The sequence below is a fragment of the Falco cherrug genome, chromosome 18 (assembly GCF_023634085.1).
Source record: "Falco cherrug isolate bFalChe1 chromosome 18, bFalChe1.pri, whole genome shotgun sequence".
NCBI classification, from domain to species: domain Eukaryota; kingdom Metazoa; phylum Chordata; class Aves; order Falconiformes; family Falconidae; genus Falco; species Falco cherrug.
The window spans coordinates 3,064,377-3,086,496 of record NC_073714.1 but is presented as its reverse complement, the minus strand read 5'-3'; positions in this window follow the sequence as shown (position 1 = coordinate 3,086,496).

Below are 22,120 nucleotides of genomic sequence, written 5' to 3'. Positions count from 1 at the left end.
TGACTGCACATTTACAAATCAGGGTGTTTTGTTGCAGACCCCCCCAATAAAAGCTTTAAAAAGAAAAAAAAAAAGAAAGAAAACAGAAGGAGAAATAGCGGAGGGAATGGATCTGTCTCCATGGAAGAATGAACGGGCAACGCTGCTTTCCATGCTGGAGCTTTTTGGTGACACTAGAGATGGAACCATCCTGAGAGGGACACGGGGCATCTATCTCAGACTGTCCTGCCAAGGTCAAGAGCTGTGAAGATAAAAAAATGCCTCGTCCTTCTGGCTGTGTCTGCAGCAGATGGAGGGGCTAAGGGGGGAGAGCAGCGGGGTTCAGCTCCCAGCGCATCCCAATGCCATGTGCCTTCCCAGGCATCGCACTAGAGCAGAACACTTCATCTTGCCTCGGCTGTAAAACTGGGGACGGGATTTCCTCTGAGGCTTAATTAATGGATGTTTGCAAAGTGCTCAGAAATCCTAAGGGGAAGGGAGGCCGTGTTATCATGGCAAGGAATCTTTTTCTGAGTTTTATTCGCATTAGCTGCTGCTCGTGTTAAATTCATACAGCGCTTTGTAGGCAACTAAAGCACTTTCTCTGCTGTACATCATTCACCGCTGCTCTCCTTCGCAGCCCAAATCAAGTTGCTGAAAGGCTGCTGATGTCTCAAAAAAGAAAAAAAAAAGCCCCGAACCCTTGAAAGAAGCATTCTGTGCCAAGATAATTCTGCTTATATAACACATTATCTCTCTTTCTTTTCTCCTGGATTTTATTACTAAGAGATATTTGCATGAAAACAGGATCTTTGTTGCTTAGGAAATTCATCTGCTACCACTCATGTCCCCATTCTGCTGCGGTCGAGTGACAGCTATTGTGCTCTGCTCTCAGCCCCAGCTATTTATACACTCCCCGGCAGAGCACGCTGGCCTGTGTGCGTCCGCCTCCTCGGGAAAAAATACCCCTAGTTTTAAAGGGGAAACCCAAATTCAATACAAGCTGCTTCTCAGTCTTCCTTCGATGAAGCCTTTGCAAGAAGGGAGCAAACAACGGCTTTGGCTTTGCCTCCATCTTAGAGCTCAATAAACAATTTTGGCGCAGAGGTGGGGTTGGGTTTTTTGGGGGGGAAAGGAGGCATTTTGGCGGAGTGAATAAGCAGGTTGGAGGTGTGCAAGAGGGCTTGGGGAGAGGAGGATTGTGTTTGCATCCCACCACACCAGGCACTGCTCCATCCCCAACATGCCACAGGTTTTCCAGGGGTTCAGGCCAAAAGGTAAAGCTGGAAATGTTGATGGAGCAGGAGAGGGGGGGCATCGAGTCGCCTGAAAGCTGGGGAAACACTTTGTGGTGGAGGAATTAGCTCAGCTTGCCTAGCTTAAGCCAAAGAGGAATGAGGTGACTCGATTAGAGCATGTAAGACCTTTCCAAGGGAAAAAAAAAAATTCAGGGTGCTAAAGGGCTTTTTAATCTAGCGGAGAAAGGCATGGCAAGAACAAATAGCTAAAGCTAAACATTCAAATAGGAAATAAAGCACCCATTTTTTAAAGCGATGGAGATTAAACATTGGAACAAACTACCATGAATGCACCCAGACCAGAGGCCAGCCGGAGAGATGCTTTCACCAGACACAGCTTGCAGGGCACCGGGGGTGTGACACAGGGGCTGGGATGCTCAGGAGACCACCAAGGACCTAAGGATGCTTTTGAGCATCTAGGATTTTTCTCTTCAAAGTGGGATTTTTTCCTGCAAGAAACGCCCAAGTTTGCTTTAACATGAAAATATGGGGAGGCAGGGAACACAGAAAACTTTCAAATGTAGCAATTTGAAAATGTTTTGAGCCTAAAAAAGCTAATGCAAATGTTTTCATGGGTTATAAAGTCCTGATTTCTCACTCTTCAGTCCCTTACGCTGGCTGGGCTTCCCGGCCAAGCAGACCGTACCAGAGCTATTGATTCCAAATAAGAGGAAAACCAAGGAAATCGGTTACAGGGCACGCGGGGCAAGCGAGCCCAGCTGGGGCAGAGCCGTGGTGGGAGCACGACGCACGGGTGAGAGCAGGGATGCTGAAAATCAGAGGGAAACCATCCCAGCCCCACCGGCGCTTTGCACCTCGCCTGCTGCCTGCCTACAGATGTATAAATCATACAGGTCAGGTAGAAGGGATCCTTCCAGCTCGACTCATTTCAGCAGAGATAAAAGAGCGCTGCAAACCCAGGGACATCAGTCACGCCACCTTTGATTAAAAATTTATCAGCATGAGAGCTCCCCTCTGTCTTCCCCGGGCTCCCGAGTCCGAAGATGCTCCTACCCTCCCATGCCAGGCGGCTGCTCCCAGCCCTGCCCCTGAGGTTCCTCACCTGGGCTTATTTTGCAGGGGTTGAAGGAGTATTTTTAATTCTTGCTGATTTGATCAGGGCCTTCTTCTCACCGGCTTGGCAAGAAGAGGAAGCCTCATTAAGAAAACTAATTTTGGTCTGCACTGGTATCAAGTCAAAGGGGTCAGTGAGTCAGGGCTTACCCATTCACATCCCACCTCAGCTATTCTACAGACGTAAAAAGAAAGTAATTAGTTTCTTTAATGGATCAGACCTACACAAAAAACAGTGGGAGGGGAGGAGGCCATGTACAGATCAGCAGGTTTGGGAACTTTAATTGCTTTTTATTCATTTAAGCTTTAAGGACATGATGACATGCTCTGTTATAATACCACAGCCCTGATCGGCTGAAGGCTGTTCCTGGCTTACCAAAATACTAAATTAACAAGACAAAGGTTATTTATTTCTTCAGTTCTTGTTTGCAAAGCTGAGGACCCCATCCCTCTGATGAAGAAGGTGCAGGTCCCAAGCCCATCAGCTGAGGAAGGCAGAGGGGTCCACTGTGGAGGTCCCCGGGGACCCAGCAGAGCCCCTGCCACAGAGTCCCCCTCTGCAATGCCCTCACAAATCTGTCCCCTGCCAGCAGCCCCTGGGCTTTCCCTGGCAGCTGCCGGGAGCTGGTGAGGCAGAAGAAGGAGCCAGCGAGGCAGAGGAAGGACCAAAGGACTGGTGCCCCTGCCATCCGCATCTCCCAGCTGCTCTTTCTTCCCTAAGTGCCTCTGGGCTTTTTTTTTTTTTAAAGCCCAATCATCTCTACTGGGAAAAAGCTTCCTTTCAATTCTCCTCTTGTTAGCTGCTCCTTAATGTTTCATATTCCTGCCCGGGATCCAGGGCTTAGCGTTGCTTCTGAAAAGCTGCTCTTGCTACCCTCCCACAGACCCCGGGATCAGGAGAGAAGCATCATTAGAGTAAACCTGGGATAAAAATACCGAAATATGATATCTGTGGGAGATATTTTTTAGCTTTTCCCGCTCAGGAAGCCCTTGAAAAGTCAGGCCTTGCAGAAATCATCAGAACTCCTCTCCTGCTCTCACCTCCCCGTACCACAGGGAGTGGTTTCGGGATCAGGGTTGGGGATGCTTATGGGGTCAGATGGGTCCTGGCTGCATCCACGACACAGAAACAAGCCCAGCCCTGAGCAGCGAGAAGTGCAGGGCAAGGAGGAGACCCTAAGAGAAGGATCAGCCTCCTCCCTCGCCCCCCCCTCCCCCAAAACCAATGAATTTGGTCTTAAAGACTTGTTATAACAATTATAAACTGTGATTTGCATTTTCCATTTTCTTTTCATCCCGGTTTAGGAGATGCAGGTCATATTTCTAGCTTTTAATGGGAATCACAAGGGCTAGAAAGTTACTGTTATTTTTTGTGTTAATTATTATTATCATTTAATGAAAGCTGAGATTCTCACAGAACCATTGAATCATTTAGGTCAGAAAAGACCTTTAAAGAGCATCAAGTCCAGACGTTCACCCAGTACTGCCGAGCCCACCACTAAGCCACGTCCCTAAGCACCATATCTACACATTTTTTGAACACTTCCAAGGAGCAGGGCTTTACAGAAAACACTGGAGAGGCTGAGACGGCAGAGAACACACCAGTGGGCACACATGCGCAGAATCCTATAGTGCCTGGTACCCACCTGCCAGCCCTCTGCCCCAGCAGCCCAGACCTGAGCCCCACGGAAAGGTGGTGCACAGCACTCCGTGCCTCCCTCCAGCGCTCACGTCCATCTTCTTTATGCCTTTTGGGATGTTACACTAATTGTGATGGATGCTCTCTTTGTGCTTACACAGGGAGGGAGATGATGAAGCCTTAATGTAAGGTAATATGTCTATTAAAGATTTAAAATAACCCGTGCTGCTGGTGATTTCTCACTTTAATGGCAGCTCAGCTTATCGTTAGTGAGGCAGTGAGGGGAGCAGCAGGGACGAGGGTGGGATGGAGAGGGATAAAGGCTCATGGCACTCGGCCCATCAATAGAAACATGCCTGTATTTGCAGTGAGCCCTCGGGACTTTCCTTTTTTATAGATGCTCACCTTAAACTTAAGGCTCTCTCGTCCTTACCCAAGCCCTGCATGCTGCCTCAGCTTACCCTGCTGCAAAACAAGGCCAGCGCTCCCTCCCTTCACAAAATTATTTCTGCTCCCTGTAGGTGCCATGCTGCAGAAAAGCTAATTACAGCTAATTTTCCAGCACGGGGGCTGGGAACAGCTCCAGCTCAAGTGCCCATCACGTGTGACACGGCGGGGCTGGAGCACAGGTTGTGTCTGTGTCAGGGGCAGAGAGAAAATTATTCTCTTTGCAGCAGATAAATCCAGAAAATATTAAAGGGAGATATGCATGAATGCATAACATATTTATACTGTCACTTCTCCAGCTGTGGCTGTGCTCCTTTAATGTATATTGGAAAGTTTACTCCAAAATGATCCAGTTTAAAGACTTTTATTTAGGAACTAAAAAGAGTTAAAATGTCGCTATTTCTCCCTTTTCTTCCAAAAGCTTTTATGACAATGCTTTGGATTAGTAAAAAAAAAAAAAGAAAAATCCCTCCAGGCTTCTAATTGTGCAAGTAAATCTCATAGAAACATATGACATTTCTAAATGCTATTAAATTTAAAAGCTAATATTACAGCTGGCAGACACGACAATTTATACAGTAGTTGGGGAGCACTGAGCTGTCCCTTTGCGTTGCTGTGGCCAAAACCCACAGATCCCTCCACCGCAGGATTTTACCTTTAACAGAAGAGGCAGTTAGGGTTGCGCCGGGTATGGGATGTCCACCCCCAGCATCCTCACCCCGTGCCCCTTTCTGCTTGCTTGGAGGGTGTTTTTCATTCTTTTTTGGACCAGCTGGGCCCTGGGAACCCCCAGCCCACGGTCCCAGCATGGCATTTACAAGTTGAGCTCTGTACAAAGAGCTCCAATCCCCTAGAACAGGACTCTGCCAGGCACTAATTCCTCTGCCCACCATACCAACCCGACGCAGATCCGCTCCCTCGATGGCACGGAGCAGAAAGGCTGCATGACTGCAGCATCACGCGAGGGGCTGAGAAGTAAAATACTTATTTTCAAGTGTGGGGTTTTTTTGCCTGGGAACGTGCCAGCACTTGGCTCTGCAGAAGCCACATAGCCCCTGCCCCGGGCAGGGCAGCTACACATCAGCACTCACACACATGACACAATATATAAGTATTTATCAGGCCCTTGCACAAGCTCAGCAGCCCTTGCTCCTGCTCCAAAATCCCCACCAATATGCTCAGCTGTGCAGCCAGGCTTTTCTTTCCAGACTTTACTTTGAGATCCACGGAACGGCATGCATAAGCTGCAGCGCAGCGGGAGGACAGGGGTGGGCTGCATCTGAGCATCCCTTTCCCTGCAGCGGGCATCTCCCTCTCCCTCCTATCCCAGCTGTCAGGTGCACAGAAGTAGCTGCAAAAATCACTTTCTCCAGGGTCTGGAGCCTCTTTTAATTGCAAGCAAGTGGTTGCAAGTGGCCATCGTGGGCCATGCAAGGCTGGCTGCTGTTTGCCCCCTCTGCTACAGCTGTCGAAAGAGGCTGGAAACGAGCGTTACTGGAGACTGTGGGTTGGCAATCCATCTACCTCCTCTCACACCGGCTCTCAGGCGTTATGAATCTGCACTAAATTAGCGCCTGTGATGTTCATCCACTCGTCTCCTTTCAAGCCAGAAGGGAACATCAGCACCCAAGGGCTGACCTCCTCCAGATCACAGATCCTTCAATCTCATCTGCTGCCCCAGAATTGAACTTAATAGGGTGCGTTTGGCAAAACTGACCTTTCTGGAGAGCTTGATGTGAGGAAACACTCCTGTTTGCCAGGGGGGTTGAACCAATTCGTCACCCTCCCTGCAATAAACACCTCAAATGGACCTAACTTCTCATGTGAATGTGGCAGGCTGTGTCTTCCAGCCATTGCTGCTAAAAGCTTTATATCTCGTTGCCAGCACCCTTTGTCAAGCAACCTCCGGGTCTTAACACCTCCGTCAGGGAAAGGGAGAAGGAGAGGCAAGCTCCCAACACCCAGAGCCGTCTGCAGGCACCCTATGAGGTCAGCAGGGACCCGGCTGGGTGTGAGAGCATCCTTATCATGAACACAACATGCTTCCCATCGCCTTGCCTTGAGCAAGATAGAAAAAGTCAAGCAATTTCATTGAGTGAGCTTTTTTCCTACTAACAACTCCCCCCCAAAAAAACCAGCAAAACCAAGAGGCATCCACAGATGCATCCAAACACATAAAATGAGTGCAGCCACAGAAAAAGAGAAAAATTGAAAACAAGTTAAAAGGTAAAACCACAGCACTTTTCCTTCTCTTTGGCACTTCCCCTTAGAGCAATGTGGGGTGGGAAAGGAAAACGGGGGTGCAATCGCACAGGGGGAGGAAAGGATCGGTGTTAAGGCAGGGAGAGGGGAGTCTGACAGGGGAGGGGGATTCTCAGGGCAATGCTGCCCCAGCTCTTTGCTGGCACAAAGGAGGTTGCTGGGCCAAACTGGGTGGAGGCACCCTGTTCTACATCGGCTGAGACACCCCCATGCAGAGCACGAGCTCTTGATGCTGTGTTGGATTTCAAGCACAAATTCATTGCAACCAACAAGAAGCTACGGGCAGCCCCAGGTTTTACTGCTGAGCCTTTTGCACATCCCACCTGCAACTGTTCCCCGTGGGACGCGAGTGGGGGGCACACGGACATACACTGAACACACACCCAAGAGCACACAGAGGCCCCGGGGGTGCTGAACCCGCCACCACAGTGGCCAGGGTCCCAGCAGGGGAGGGGTGGGTGGCAGAGCAGCCATCGCCTGCCCCGCTCTCCCCTAAGGATGACACACGCAGACCTTGTTTCTACGCACTTTCCTCAAATAAACTTTTTACTTCCTATGCAAACATAATAAAGACGACATAATGACTTCCTAGAACATTCACATTTTAATAAAAATTATAGAGGGGAAGAGATATGATGTGGCACCTGAAATTGAAACCCAGCTATTTCTTCCATCTTTATCATCCAAAAAAATGTAATATTTTGACATTTAGAGAGAGCTGCAGCATTGTGATTTTTTTTAAATGTATTTTATCTTTCCCTGTATGATATTAGGCAAGCTCTTCTCCATTTTCTAATTTCATTAACTGGCACCGAGAATAAACCCCTTTATTTCCCCCTGAATCCGCCCACTCAACTTTTTTTCTTCCATTCTACAGAGATCTACATGTAAGACGTTTTTCAAGCATGATTGCTCAAAGAAAAATTACAGGGGAGACAAGTGCCTGACGGAGCCACAGGGGACGAGAGGCATCCTGCACGCATGCGGCGAGGGACAGGGGCGGCTGGGTCTCACGGGTGGTCTTTCACCTTCCCAAGGTAGTAAGGAAAAAATTTAAAAAAAAATTAAAAAATATCTATCTTCTCATAAGAAAACAATTCCAAGTGGGAAAGGTGTGGATGGAAGGGAAAACCATGCAACTCCACTGTGGGAACTGATGGGCCAGGGAGGGCAAAGCAGGATGAGGGTGGGGGACCAGGGGAAGGGGAGAAGCAGGTCCCCTCGACGGTGGGCACAGAGAATCCTGCCCTCCCTCTGCTGCTCCTGGCAGCCCGCCCAGGAAATCTCTTTTGAAGACCCTGATGTTTAAGCAGCTCTTTGATATCGTATGAGGTCTGAGAGATCTTTGTCTCCTCTTGCTTGTTTGTGTTTAAGGGAAAAGTTGCAGTTCTTGGAGATGACAGGTTTTATTTCTAAACTTAGAAATATCGGGGATGTCAAGGCTGCTTTTCCTGCAGGAGCCCTTGGACGGCTCAGACGTATGGATCGCTGCCTTGAACTTTAATTAGGGGGAAAGAGCTGAAGCTTTCACAGATGCACTTTCATCCAGGGGATCTTCAACTCTGGAGCTGAATGGGTGCTAATAAAAACAAGTGTAAAACAAACCCCATTGTCGGTGCTCACGGTTCCCAATGCAATTCATCTGTGTGATCCTTTCAGAAGAGCCATCCCTGCAGGGCTCGCGGCATCCCCTCCCCATATCATCCAAACCTGCTGGGAGGGTCTTTGTTTTTACATAAAATAATTCTTTTCATGTGTTTTACAACAGAAATGTAAAAAAGAGATGTTCACTGGTACCCAAAGGCATAGCAGAAATACCTGTGCTGGCTCTGACCAGGGAGGATTTGCTGACTGAGGGGGGCCAAGGGGAATTATCTGGGATGTTTAATGCTTCACATCACACGCTAGCACAGGGGCTGTGCTGTCCTGTGATGTCCCAGCCAGGTTACATCCTTGCTGTGTCTCCGACATGCCGAAGCTGAGCTTGAGCTCGGGATGCAAAACTGCCTGAATTGAGGAATCAAAGCTCCTAAGGGATGGGGGCCACATCCAGATTGCACTTTCCAGGGGCAGGGACCCAGCAATGTCCATCAGGACACTCCAGTGTCCCCAGAGCACTCCACAGACACATTTACTGAAAAAAGGGACAGCCGCCGAAAATCCACGTGCAGCTCCTCTGCTTTGTGGCTACTCAGCACTGGGAACTGGGGACCACAGGCAGGAGTGAAAGGTATTTGCAACCAAAGGCAGAAGTAGGCAGAGCTGAGCAGAGAAAACCCACTCCAAGTCCCTGGATCTGCATTATACCCACTATGTTCACAGCTCTGCAGCCAAAAAAAGACATCAGGGAATTAGAAAGACGAGTGATCTTGGAGGAGGAACAAGAATGATTAATGCTGTAGAAGGACAGGGGTATGATATGGTGAAGTAATAAAAGAAATACAGATGAAATATAATCCTCCCTTGAAGTCTCATCCATCCAGATCTAAAAAGGTGGAACCTTGCCACCTAAATCAGGGTTTCCTTGGCCAAAAAAGCAGATAGATAAATAGACAGATAAGGTTCCTGCTCTGTCTCCCTCCCTTTGCTCCTTTCCCTAGGTCCCACAGAGGCTGGTCACCGCAGAGTTAGGGATGTGTGCCAGCTCCACAGCTGTTCCCTGTGATCCATCACCCCAAGAGCAGCACTAAATAACAGGCGCGGGGCCACGAGAGGCAGAATTTCTGCAGATCGGCGGCCGGAGGCATCACACCTAAAGGCTGGTGGAGCTGAGCTCCTCCTGCAGTCCTCACCCTCATGAACCCCATGCTTTGGCTCACAGGCTGAGGACCAGGATGAGGGGAGAAATCCGAGGGGCAGATCTGTGGGGCAGCTTCGTGCTGTGCTGTGCGTGAGGAGCCCTGGCAGGCTGGGGAAAGAACAGATCTCCACTCTAGAGGAAATACTGATATTTCATGTTTTTCTCTGGCTCCACATTGAACCAAGGGAGAGCAGTGATATTTTGCAGAAAATGGGTGCTCTGCAAGCTGGGGTGATGGAAAACCAAAGTGGCTGTTCCCTGGGAAATGCTGGTGTTTATACTCCCATCCCCATTCACAACAAAATCAGATTTTCCAAGGCAGCGGTAGTAACCCCACTCTGCTGCTGGGCTGTTTTCAGAAAGAGGAAAATATTTAATATATATATAAAAAATATGAACAGTCAATCCATTATCAAGCCTGTATTTCTCCAGCAGACAGAAGTTGAAAGAGAGTGAATTGTCACAATAAAGTTGAAGCAAGCTTTGAGCCTTTGAATCTTGCTGGCTGGGATGGATTGCCTCTTGTCTTGGATGTGGGCTGGGAAACCAGCTCCTCCACCTCTGAAGGAGGACAGCAGCCAGATTTACACATTAGATGCCCCAGGAGGGCCCTCGGGAGCATGAGATGGGCAGGATTGTTGGTGCTTGGAGCCAGGGGGATGAGCTTTCCCCCCATGGCAAGGGGTAAAGTAATGCACAAGTGCAGGCGGCAGCAGCGCTGCGCCCTGGGATCCCCATCGATCGATCGCTCTGCCTTCCGATGCTACACATGGCCACACCGGCATGCAGGTTAAAATCAATAAGACAAGCCTCTTCTATTAAAGCAAACATAAAAACCTACATTTCTGAGGTGGGAGGGGGAGTTTCTATGGCCAGGGAAAGCAGGGGAAAAACAGCGTGGTAGCACAGAGCTGCGCTGCATGCGTGCCTGCTCGGAGGCTCTGGCTGCGCATCCCAAGCCCACAGCGCTGTGGCACAGGGCTAAACCTCGCCGGCAAAGTTCCCCTTTGGGAATCCGAATTCACCAGTACTTTGGGCCACAGCTCACCCATGCCGTTTCACCAGAAGGCTCTGCAGTGCCACTGACCCATTCCAGATTTTAACCTGTGTTTTCAGCACCGACGAGCTGGCAGAGCATGTGCCTTGGCTGCTGTGGGAAAGGGATTGGTATCTGAAGGCCAGGACATGCCACTGTGGTCATCAGCTTGCATCTGCACAAGCTGCTGGTGCAGATAAGAGTGGCGACTTTTTGCAGCCAGTCATCTCTTGCCGCAGTGTTACCAGCCACAGCATCCCCCTCCCCATGCCTCAGGTTCCCCAGGGACCCATGTTTTGCATCCACTCACACAAATCTTGGACTAGTGGGGGGTTTTTTGCCACTTGACTCCTGGCAGCAAACCTATCTTCCCCAATTTGCAAAGCCAAGATGGGCTCTGTGGGCTACACCCTCCTGGAGGGGAGCACGGGTGGGCAGGGATCAGGGCCAGGCTGTCCCTGTGAGCTGTCTGTTAACGTCGGTGATTGGGTGATTTATTGCCACTATTTGTGTGGCCACGGAAGACAAATGGAGTTCATAAAGCCACCCATCCTTGCCAGAGACATGTATTATAAAGCTGGTGCAATTCTTTCCCTTCCATCCCTGCCCTGGATTCAGCTTGGGCTAGAGAAAAGGCCCGGGACGGGTGGAGCATCTCACCCCAAACCTTCTCCCAGCCTGTCGCAGCCCTTTCAGCACAGGCATCCCACGGGAGATGGACACAAGGCACAGGGAGCACCCAGAGATGCAGCCCTGACATGCACAAAACCTTGGAGCAAAGGCAGAGAAGTGCATTACCCTCTTTCGCTTGTTCTCGGGGAGTTTTTCTAGCTTCTTGAGGCTTTGACTAAAATTTTGGGGAGGCAGGGGGAAGTCTGACAGCAACTCAGCATCCCTCTACCTGGGCTGGACCCACCTGGGGCATCTGAGGCCACTGAGGCAGCTTTCCTGGGATGGAGATCCAACAAAAGCAGCCACATACTTCACAATAGGCTCTGATAGGAATCTTAATAATTTTATTTCTGCTAATCCTCACAGATTAGTAAATAAAGCTTCATCCTATTTGGAGATATTTCACTACCTAGGGGTTTCTAATAAGCTGATAGAAAGAAAGAGCCAAAGTAGCTCGACTACCCTGCTTCTGAACAGCAGCATCAGGTGGTGTGTCTAATAAGCCCTTCCTGGTCCAAAGAGAGCCTCTGATCAATCCATAGCAGGCAATTCCCTGGGTTACTTTCCATTTACCTCTTCGATAATCCCCTCCAGCAGTTAATCAGTGTTTTGCATTCAAAGTCACTTAAGTTCCATTGGATTTTCCTAATGTTGTTGGCATGTTAATATTTAATAGCCCTTGCACTGCATCTTCTTGAAGCCAACGGACCCGGGATTTTGCTCAACAAGAGTTTTTGTTTCAGAGCAAAGCTCACAAGTCCCCAGGGCTACATTCTGGGGAAAATGGGACTAGGGACCCAGCCGGCATCCAAGTGCACATGCCATGCCTGCCAACCGCCCAGGCATTCCCTCTGCTCCAAACAGACACCGGAGCATTCCCCAAACGCGGAGCAGCAGCACAGCAGTTCAACCCCAGCACCTCCATCTTCCCCTCCAGCAGGATACAGTGAAAGAGTTGGAGAAAAGCAAGAATCTGGTGGATTTTGGGGTATGTCCTGATCCCCACCTCCCAGCATCGTCGGTGCCTTTCCCCCTGCCCGGTGTCCCCAGCCCTTTCCAGCCAAGGCCAGGCCCCCAGAAAGGGGAAAGACATTTATGGCAGGAAATCCATTACCCAGCTGTAACGATGACTCTTATTAAATATGAATTGTGAGATAATGAACATTTTAATTTTATGTATCGCCCTCTTTCTATTTCTCTCCCCCACTCCTTTTTAAATAAATATTTAAGCATCTTTCAAACGGTGTTAGAAGTGCGGAGACGAGCAGGTTGATTTAATCTCCCGTTCCCCGCTCTCTGCCAAGCAGGAAATCTCTCATCTGCCTCCTTCACAAATCTTTGCCAAGGGAAGGAGGGAGGATTAGAGCATTTGAGGAGCCGTCCATCGCTCCCCCTCTTTCGCATATTCCTTCTTTCGCATATTCCTTCGGAAGTCCTTCAAGGAATGATATGAAGATGTGATTCATGGGTTTTAATCACTCTTCCCCCCTTTCTGCTAGTCTGATTAACTCTTTGGGACCTGAACTCAACAGAGATGCCTTCAATTCCCTTTTCCGACAGATTTCCCCAGGGATGAGAGCACTAGCCAGTTCCTCCCGCAGAGGCGAAATCCCCTTGGTCTCTCCCACAGCTTGGCTTTGCCTGGGCCCATTAAACCCTGAATTGGCTCGGAGCCCCTGAGAACATGAAGAAATTAAACGTCTTTACAACAGTCCCATTGCAAAGCCCTGGGGCTCCCAGCTCAGCGCTGCACCGTTGCCAAACCGCAACGAGCTCCCTGGACCCAGGCAGGTCCCACGTCTGCGAGGGAATGGATCGATAGCGAGATGGCAGATGCTTGGTCTGGCTCCTGGGGCACGTGGTGGTTTGACATTCCCCCCCCCCCCGCCCCCCAGCATCCTCCCGCAGCGGAGCTGAAGGGGCAGCATGGTGGGTGCTGGTGGAAGGATGGAGCCTGCCCTGGAAAAGGGCCCCAGCTAAGGCTGTCTGCAGGATGGCCCTGAAGGGAGCAAAGCTCAGTGCTCAGCATCACACCTGGAGAGATCAGTGTGTGCACCAAAGGAGAATTATTTATGTTTAATCATTGTGTGTGTGTGTGTAAATATATACATATAAAAAATCAAGAGTAATAGTAAGCTCCTTGTGGAAAAAAAAACCAAAAAACAACAATGCCGGGAGATCTGTACAGAATAAACAGCACCAGAAAATCTAAATAATAACCATGCAACCTGAAAAGAACTGCTGGAAAGCCCTAAATTACCAAAGCCCTTAAGCCTTTGAGTGGTCAGCTAGAGCCAACTGGAAGCCTCATCTGCTGAAAGCTCCTCTTTAGTGTCAGCCCACTGCCAACCCAGGATGAAAGCAGCACACCTAAGGACGCGAATGCAATCTTCCACATGATTTCCTTGGCGTCAGGAAACCTTCCAGGGAATTGATACCCATTTTCCCTCCAATTCAGCAAAAAAAACCTTTCGGTTTTCTAGTTTTACACTTTGTGCTCAAAACCTTTGGCGAAGCCAGAAGAAAGGTCAGCAGACGGGGAGAGGTTGGACACAAACGTTCTGGTTTGCTTTATAGCTTCCCGCAGCCCCCCAAAATGCAAACGCTTATAGTGCTGACCTGCCCGGCTCTGCCCGTGACTGGAGGTATCGCAGCCGCTCGAGCCTGGCTGCAGTAATTGATCCCATAAAGCATCCGCTGCAGCACTTGCACTAATATATTGTTCTCCTGCTGCCCTCCCAGCTCACGCTGGTTCTCAAATGGAGAATGGACATCATTTCCCCAACAGAAAGCTCCACACATGAACGTTTCTCTGCAGGGCACAGCGGAGATATATTGAAATCAGGTTTGGGGAGGGCAAAAAAAGCACCGAGAAGCATGGTGGCTGCATGGGGCAGCATGGTTCCACACAGCAATGCGAGCAGGGAGTGAGACCTGCCCTTAGCAGGGCTCCTAGTTTGGGGTTCGGCTCCCTCTTTGGCGGGGCAAAGGGAAAAAGAAGGAATATCTTTATTTTTGCTATGCTTGAGGGTAAGGCAACTTCATCCACGCTCAGTCCCTTACTGAGATCCCACAGGCCGGCATCCACCCCCCGAGCCTCCGCGGCTGCCCGCATGCGCAGAAGGGACAGCCATCGCGGAGAAAAGCCTTTTATTTTGCAACTAGTTTGAGTTAATAGCACAGAAATGATGAGTTTTCCTGGCTCAAGCCTGCAAGCTGCAGCAACTTGATTGCATTCAGTTGTGTGTCCATATCTTTACATCATTTTGGTTTCTTCTCTTATTTAAGAAAAATATTATTACGTCTAATATAAGTTATTTCTGCCTTTCAGTTTATGCTGATGAGTTCCCATTCAGTTCCTGTGGGTGCTTTTACCAAAATGAAAATTACAATATCAAAATAAAAATCAGCTAATGTCGTAGAATAAATGGCCCAGAGAACATCAAAGAAAACGTACCAAGAGTGAATAATAAACCATCATAATTCCTCAAATTCTATCTGTCCATCCATCTAACTATCTGTTAGGCAGGAGGAATCTCAATTAGCTGTTAAAAGGATATTTATGATTATTTTACGGGCATTGCAGTGCTCTTTCTGTTCCCAAAAGCTCTCATGACACCTCTCCGACCCAAGGATGGGGAAGCAAACCCAGCAGATTAAAAGATTTCCCAAGAAATGAGCCATATGCCTGCTGCTGCCAGCCCTCAGCCCCCCCATGCCCCTCGGGAGGGACCTGGCTCATTCCCACCAGCATCATTCCCATGCATCAACTGGACAGAGTAGAAGGAAGCTCCCAAGTGACCCATTAACTCCAGTGGATGTAATTACCCTCTGAACAAGCAAACAGACTGACCTCCCTGCCCGAGCTCTCAATGTTCAGAGCAATCGACAACCCCAATTAGCTGTAATTAAGAAGGATTGTAATGAATCCACTACATGCATTTTTACATGCACCTATTAAAAACCCAAATTTTTTATTTACGGTCCCTACGTACACGTTTGTGTGCACAAGGAAGGAACACAAAAGGAAAAGGCTTCTTTTTGTCATTATTTGTGTCAAGGCTTTACATCAGGGTTTTCTGTCTGCAGCTGATTATAGACGTCGAATTGAATTCTAACTGGAGACAGAAAGAGAAATTAAGCAAAAAAAAAAATAAATAAAATTGCAGAGACTGTAATCCCCACTGAACAGCCTCACTGGGATCGCTGCGTAATGAATCTGGCTTGTGCTGCCATTACTTGCCTTTTGTTTACCTAACAGTCTGACAATGCATATTTATGCAAATTTGAGCCCGGCTTCTTTTTTGCTGTTCATTAATTAGCATCTCATTCCGGACATGTATATGGGGCTTGGAGAATTTGTCTAATTTGATCAGCAGTTTGACTCCTCTCTCCCCCACCTTCCTTCCCCCTTTCTTGGGTCTTTAACAAGGTTTTTGGATTGAATGTCACCTGCCTCGTGCAACATGGATCTTGTGGGGCTCTGGTGCTTGAAAGGAGGGAAAGAGGGATGCTGAGAGGGGGAGAAGGAAAAGTGAGTTTTTCCCTGATTTTCCCTTCCATTTCCTTACTGCAGTGATGCTGTTGGTGAGCTCTCCCCAGAAAGCCTGGCAGAGCAGGGCTAGAGCTGCTTTTGGTGAATGAAGGGGTTTTGCAGCCCAGAAAATTAAGCACGAGGGTGGGGATGGTCCCATCCTGGTGCTGGTGTGGTGCTGGTGTGGTGCCGGTGTGGTGCCAGTTGAGCTGACATACCCCGTGGTAGCAGGGCTGGGATCCAGGCATGGGATAACTCTCCGGGCAAAGGCTGTGGGAGAGGGACCTGGGATCCCTCTCCCAATGAGGATTTTTCCTGCTGTGACAGCGGGGAGGTGAATAAAACTTTACAGGATGGGCAGAAACGTCGATCTGCTCCAAGGGCTTTACAGATCAATAGACGCTGCTGGGAGCAGGTGTGTTGTGCCAGCACCTCTGCGGTGCTGCGCCCACAAAGAGGGATCGATCAGCCCAGGGTAACACCAAGCCCTTATCGATAAGGAGCCATCCCATGGCTCGCACGGGGCTGCAAGGGCAGGGGGGGGAAAAATAAAGCAGGAATTTCCTGCTCACCCTGACATGCGCCAGGACGGAAATAACTCCAGCTAACAGGCAAGTTTATGGGGCAAATTTCTGGAGGAGAAGTGTAAACTACCAGTGAGCAAACGCATAAGCCACCTCACTGATGGTATGTTTCCAAAAAAGATGCTTCTTAAATGCCTCATCAACACCAAGTGACAACTGCCTTGGGGCACAGCCACGTCCTGAAGCAGAGGTGAGCTTTAGCTGGGAGCCTGGCAGAGCAGAGGCAGCTCCACCTTGTCGCATTTCTCCTCTCCCAGAGCTTTTATCTGTCCTCTGCTTCCCTCAAGGGCAATTTCTTTTGCTCGATTTACACATTTGTTTACAAATACATAATGACCGGGAGGGGGGCCACCCACCACCCGCGGAACAACAGCGCCTATTTCTAACCGCTGGCCTCTTCCAGTGTTTCCTCTGCAATTTCTGCACACACACAGCCACGCAAAATGGGCCTAAACACTGCAATTTTCCAACCATTTTCATCCAAATTGTCAGCAATTTCCCAATGGCCCCGGCACCAAATTGCAAGTGAATGCTCGGTAATACTGTGCGGCTGCACAGGCATCCGTGGGCAGGGGAGGGAGGGGGAGGCGAGCGGGATGTGATGGTGGCAGCTGGACACAAACCCTTCAGAAATGGGCTGGTAAGTTATTACCAGCCACAGCTCGGGCGTCAAGTCCTCAGGGTGTAAAGATGAGCACGTTTTTGTGAACCATCTCAGATACGACACCATAAATCTTCCTGGATGGCTGGGAAAGGGTTGGTTGGGGTTTTTTTCATGATATTCATGGCTCCGGGATGCCAAAACAGAAATGGATCCCAATATAAATGGGGGCAATCGCTCGGCCCCCGCTATAACAGCGACGTTGCTTTAGTACAGGTCACTTAAAAACCAATTCTGCCGCAGCAGGGGGGGCTCTGCCCCAGGCTGGGCACCTCTGGGGAGCCCTGCGGCACCCAGAAAAGGTGGATCGAGGGGTGCCTGTTGCAGACCTACAACAACAGTGCTCGATTCCACCAGTTCCAGGAGATGGCTTCTCTGAGTGCCGATAGGTGTGATCCTGCAGGAAAACACGGACATTTGGGAAGGAGAGGGGAGGCATTCCTGAAGCACTATCATCTCCCCATGGCACGGGTGGTTGCCTTTAAGGATCTGCAATGTTCTGCTCCACACCAGTTTGGAGGTGCAACTCATGGACCACACACCAGACTGTGCCACCATCCCCGTGCTGCTATTGCCCCATCATTTCTCTGCCTTGATATTGCACTGGGAAGCCAGGATCCAGTTTTCCCAGCTCCCCAGGTTTTATCCTTGAACACTGTCAGTCCCTGTCCTTCTCCCATTGCATCTCCCTGCTTCTTCTCACATGTATTTTATATTCCCTGCAACGCCCAGCGAGAAAAGCCTGTTAGATATTTATATGTTTATCACAGATAGCCTTGGTTTCAGAAACTAACCACGCTGCAGTCGGAAAGAACGTATTAATAATTATATAGCACAACGTGATAATTACTTCCAAAGCAGTCTGAAGAAAGTCTTTTGTCTCTCCTTTTCTGATTAGACAGTTATTTCACTGGTGACTGGGAAAGTCAACAAGTGTCAAGTATGGTGGTTAATTCCTGAGACGATAGTATTTATTAAAATTGCTAATGAATCTAATAATTAAACACATAAATATAAGTTACCTCAGGTATTAAATCTAATTATTGGGCTGGCAAAAATCAATTTTTGTGCATATGCATAATAATGCATGGGCAAAGTTAATTAGAAATGTCCAGATCAATATTTGAATAATTCTTTACTAGCGGAATCCCTGTCTGAAGAGCGGGTCTAGACGCCGTGAATAAGTTATATTTCAGAAATGAATGCCTTCTCCTAATGGAGTTTATCCTAGTAAATTAATAATACTCCAGTAAATCTGCAAAATAAATGACAAACCTGTTTGCCTGAACATTGCCCTCAGGGAAATCATTAATATCCTTTGTCAGCAACCTCCGAGGTCAGAGCCGAAGCTCTGCGCCAGCTCTCAAGCAGCCTCACTCCGTGGGGAGGCACGAGGGAGAGAGCAGGGATGGAGCACACACAGCTCTGACCCTCGCTCCCCGCTCTCCCACACGGCGGGGGGCTCTCGGGCAGCATTCCAGCTGAATCCCACCTTTCCCACGAGCCTGAGCCCCCACCAGCATTGCCCCAGTCCCCTGGGGTCCTGCAGCCTGGGCAAAGCTCGTCCCCACCTGTGGCAAAATCCACCAGCGGTGTTGCCCCACTTGTCTTGGAAATACGACCCACGAGCTGTGCTGGTGTAAATCCGTGAAGGGGTGCTGATTGATGCTATCCCAGGCGCTAGTCCAAACAGCAGCATTAAAATCAGCAGCACTGGCTCTCACGGAGCAATCCCAGCCCAAGAAGAAAACCTCAGCTATTTTTTAAAGGTAGCTCCTGCGCTTTGCAAAGAGCAGGAAGGATCCAGAGCCTCGTCCCCATGCTCAGGGGGTGGCAGGGCTGGGGGGACCTGGCAGGGCTGGGGGGATTTTATCACCCACCCTGACAGAACCGCAGCACCCATCCATGCATCCCCTCCACGGGCTCCTCTTGCCAGCATAAAGGCAGTTAAAGAGGAGAAAGGAAAGAGAAAAAAGAGCAAAAATGTTTTGTTTCACCTGGAGACGATGCTGCACAGCTTGTTTTAACACAGTGCTAACAGGAGCCTCCACCTCTTCCCTCGCCATCACCCTGGCATGCTCTCCCTTTGATTATTCATCTCGGCTGAAGGGAGATAAAACAGATGTAATATGGCGCAGAACTCCAACACACATCTTAAATCATCTTGTCTTGACATGGCTCCTTGGCACGCGCACGAGCGATGCTCATCGAGAACCTGGCTGAACTGTTTCGGTGCACATGAGTGATTTGATTGCTGGGTTTCTCCAGTGTGCTTCTGGCACGGGCAGAGACGATGAAGGGAATGTTATTCAGTCACGGGTGAAATCATTATGGGTAAATCTCTGCTCTGAATTACACCGGGGTAAATCCATTGAAGGGTAACTCAATTGAGATCAATGGCCCAAATTTTTGCTTTTCTTTACTCCAAAGAAAGGACCGTGTAATATTTTTGAAGTCACAAGTAATACTCCTGATTTTCACAGCTGACAGGCAAGTCTGATCCACCCCATTTCCAATCTTTTGTATAATGTATTTTGCAAAAGCAGTAGTTCATAAAGATTATTTTGCATGAAACCATCTTTTGCCATCTCCCCTAGCCGCAGTGTTTAAACCACTCCATAGCCCAACTTTGTAACCCTGGATCTCTTAAGTAAGCAAAAGGAAAACTGCTAAGCACATTCTGTTGAGGGATCACACAAGCCCCGACTGCAACACGAGCAACCCTGCGCCAAAACGGCCAGCCGCAATGGCCAAGGGGATCACAGGGGGCCTGCGCCCCCCTCACAAGGACCTTCTGCCTTATAACCTTGGTGGAAAGAGCTGTGGGAGGACTGTCAAAGGAAAAGAACACCTCTGCCTTCCCCAAGAGACAGCCACCCAGAGCATTGCTTTCATAGCTGTGCAAAAAATCAGTGCCTCGGACTCCCATGCCACAGCAATATCGCATGGATGGCTGAGGCAGGCAAAGGCACAGAGGGAAAACAGAAGCAACAAAGAAGTGAGATGCCAGAAGCCCTGGAGCTGTGGTCTGTTGGGTCCCAAGGAAAAGCACAAAGTGACGGGTCTGGCTGGCTCCTGGGGACCGCTCTGCCCTGGCTTCACCAAGGCACGAGAGCAGGTTGGAGCCAGGGCTGGCTGCAGGCAGCATCACCACAGCTTATGGTTCATCTCCTGCCTACACTTCTCCCTTTAATTGATACTTGTTGGCTACTTCACAGCGCTTGAAGCCTGGCGGTGCTCATTAAGAGAGGAAGGAAGGTGGAGCTGAGATGCTGCTAGCTGTATAAAGCCTGTGGAGAAGGATCATGGCTCCCTGGAGCCCTCCTGGACCACTAGATGGAGAGATCTGTTTGGAGCATGAACCCACCTGGGGAACTGTCCGCTGAGCAAAGCCACCAGAACACGGGTATAATCCAGGAGCACTTTCCCTGAAGTGGTTTTTATGTACTAATCAAAGGCAGAGGCACAGATGCTATGGCTCTGTGTAATTACAGACACAGGTAATTCAGGAGAAAATTGGAAACCCAAAGGATATTCCTGTTGTCAAGTGGGCATCAGGAAACGGGAGCCTCTACGTAGTAGCAGTTCTTGGAAAGGGCTTTGGTGTGAGCTGCCAGGAAGATGGGCAAGTCTAGTCCTGAATCAGAAGCTCAATTGCTCGTTTTGATGATGGTTGATTTATAAATGATTTCTTAAGGCAAAATCACTGCTTCACAGACATGTCAGGCATGTTGGAGGCATGATGACCAATGTGTGTGCCACAGAGCTAGGAGGACAGAAATTGTTATGCCTCAGTCTACAGTAGCAAAGGAAAAAATAAAAAAGCCCTGGAGACAGTAAAACAGCGGTTTATTGAGCTGTTGGATTCTCTGGCAATTAAGTCTCCATTTATTAAAACATCTATTTGTCATTTATATACCCTCCATGTGCTATTGATAAATCTGTTCTTAATAAAGTGCAACTAGGTCTTAGCAGAGTTGTACCACGGTGCAGAGGATCCAGAGCACATCGCTGTCAGTGATCTGCTCAGGTCTTACAGATCTTTTCCATCTCTTTGTACAACAGTTTCCCTGTCTCTATTTGTTTCTGTCTCTCTTTCACTCCCCTGGGATAACACCATCTTTCAATCTACTCTGACACATTCGTTTCCTGAGGGCAATTTAAACTGAGAATGATTCCCTGATTGCTCACTTTTCCTCCTCCTCTCTTATTCTGCAGGGGTTTTTTTGAAGGATCATAAAATAACATGTTTAGAAATAATTGCATGATAGGGATGTTTTCTTGCCATGTGAGCATTGCTCATTTCCTCTCCAGACAGTATATTCTCAGCACATTTTCAGGGAAGGTTTCCCCCGATGGCAATAGCAGGCTGGGCAGGACTTTGGCATGCAGTGGCTGATGAGAGCTGGGTCGGGCCATGGAGGAGCAATGCAGTTACCGCTCCATATCCAAAGGAAAGGTCCCACAGCCCAGCCAGGGCAGGGGTAGAGATTCAGGATCAGATCTGAGCCGGTGTCAGGCTCCAAGCATCCTAAACCCAAGCGATTTCCCGGCGGGAGCTGGAGCAGGCAGCTCTGCCCCGCTGGGTACCAGCCCAGATGCTGTCTGGGGGGAGGGGGGGGGGGGGGCCAGACCCAACACTCCCAAATTAAATGGGATTTCTGGAGGTGATGGAGCTTCCAGCCTCTCCCGGGCTGGCGGACCCTGCTCACTTCACCACATCAATCCTACTCAAGAGCTCAAGAGTGTTTCTATTTAGTTATAAGTTATATATATTAGATTATATGTTGCAAGTGCAAATAAATTCCACGTATTACCCAAAAGCCATTTGATTTAGTCCTCAATAACGAGCAGGTGTGCTTTAAAGCAGTGCGTACTGTGAGAAACAAGAATTATGAACAGGTCTGTGGGTTTTCCTGTTTCCCTTTTATTTTTTTTTAACCTTTTACAGGCCACCCAGACACTATCAGCTCCTAATAAATATCCCCCCTGACGCAGCCATCATCTAACTCATTATGGCATCCACAGCTCACAAATTATGTGGATAAGGTTCACGTAAGTATGAAGATATTTATGGCAGGCCATGCAGTTTCTTAGGAAAATATTGATTTGTTAACAACTGAATGACTGTACA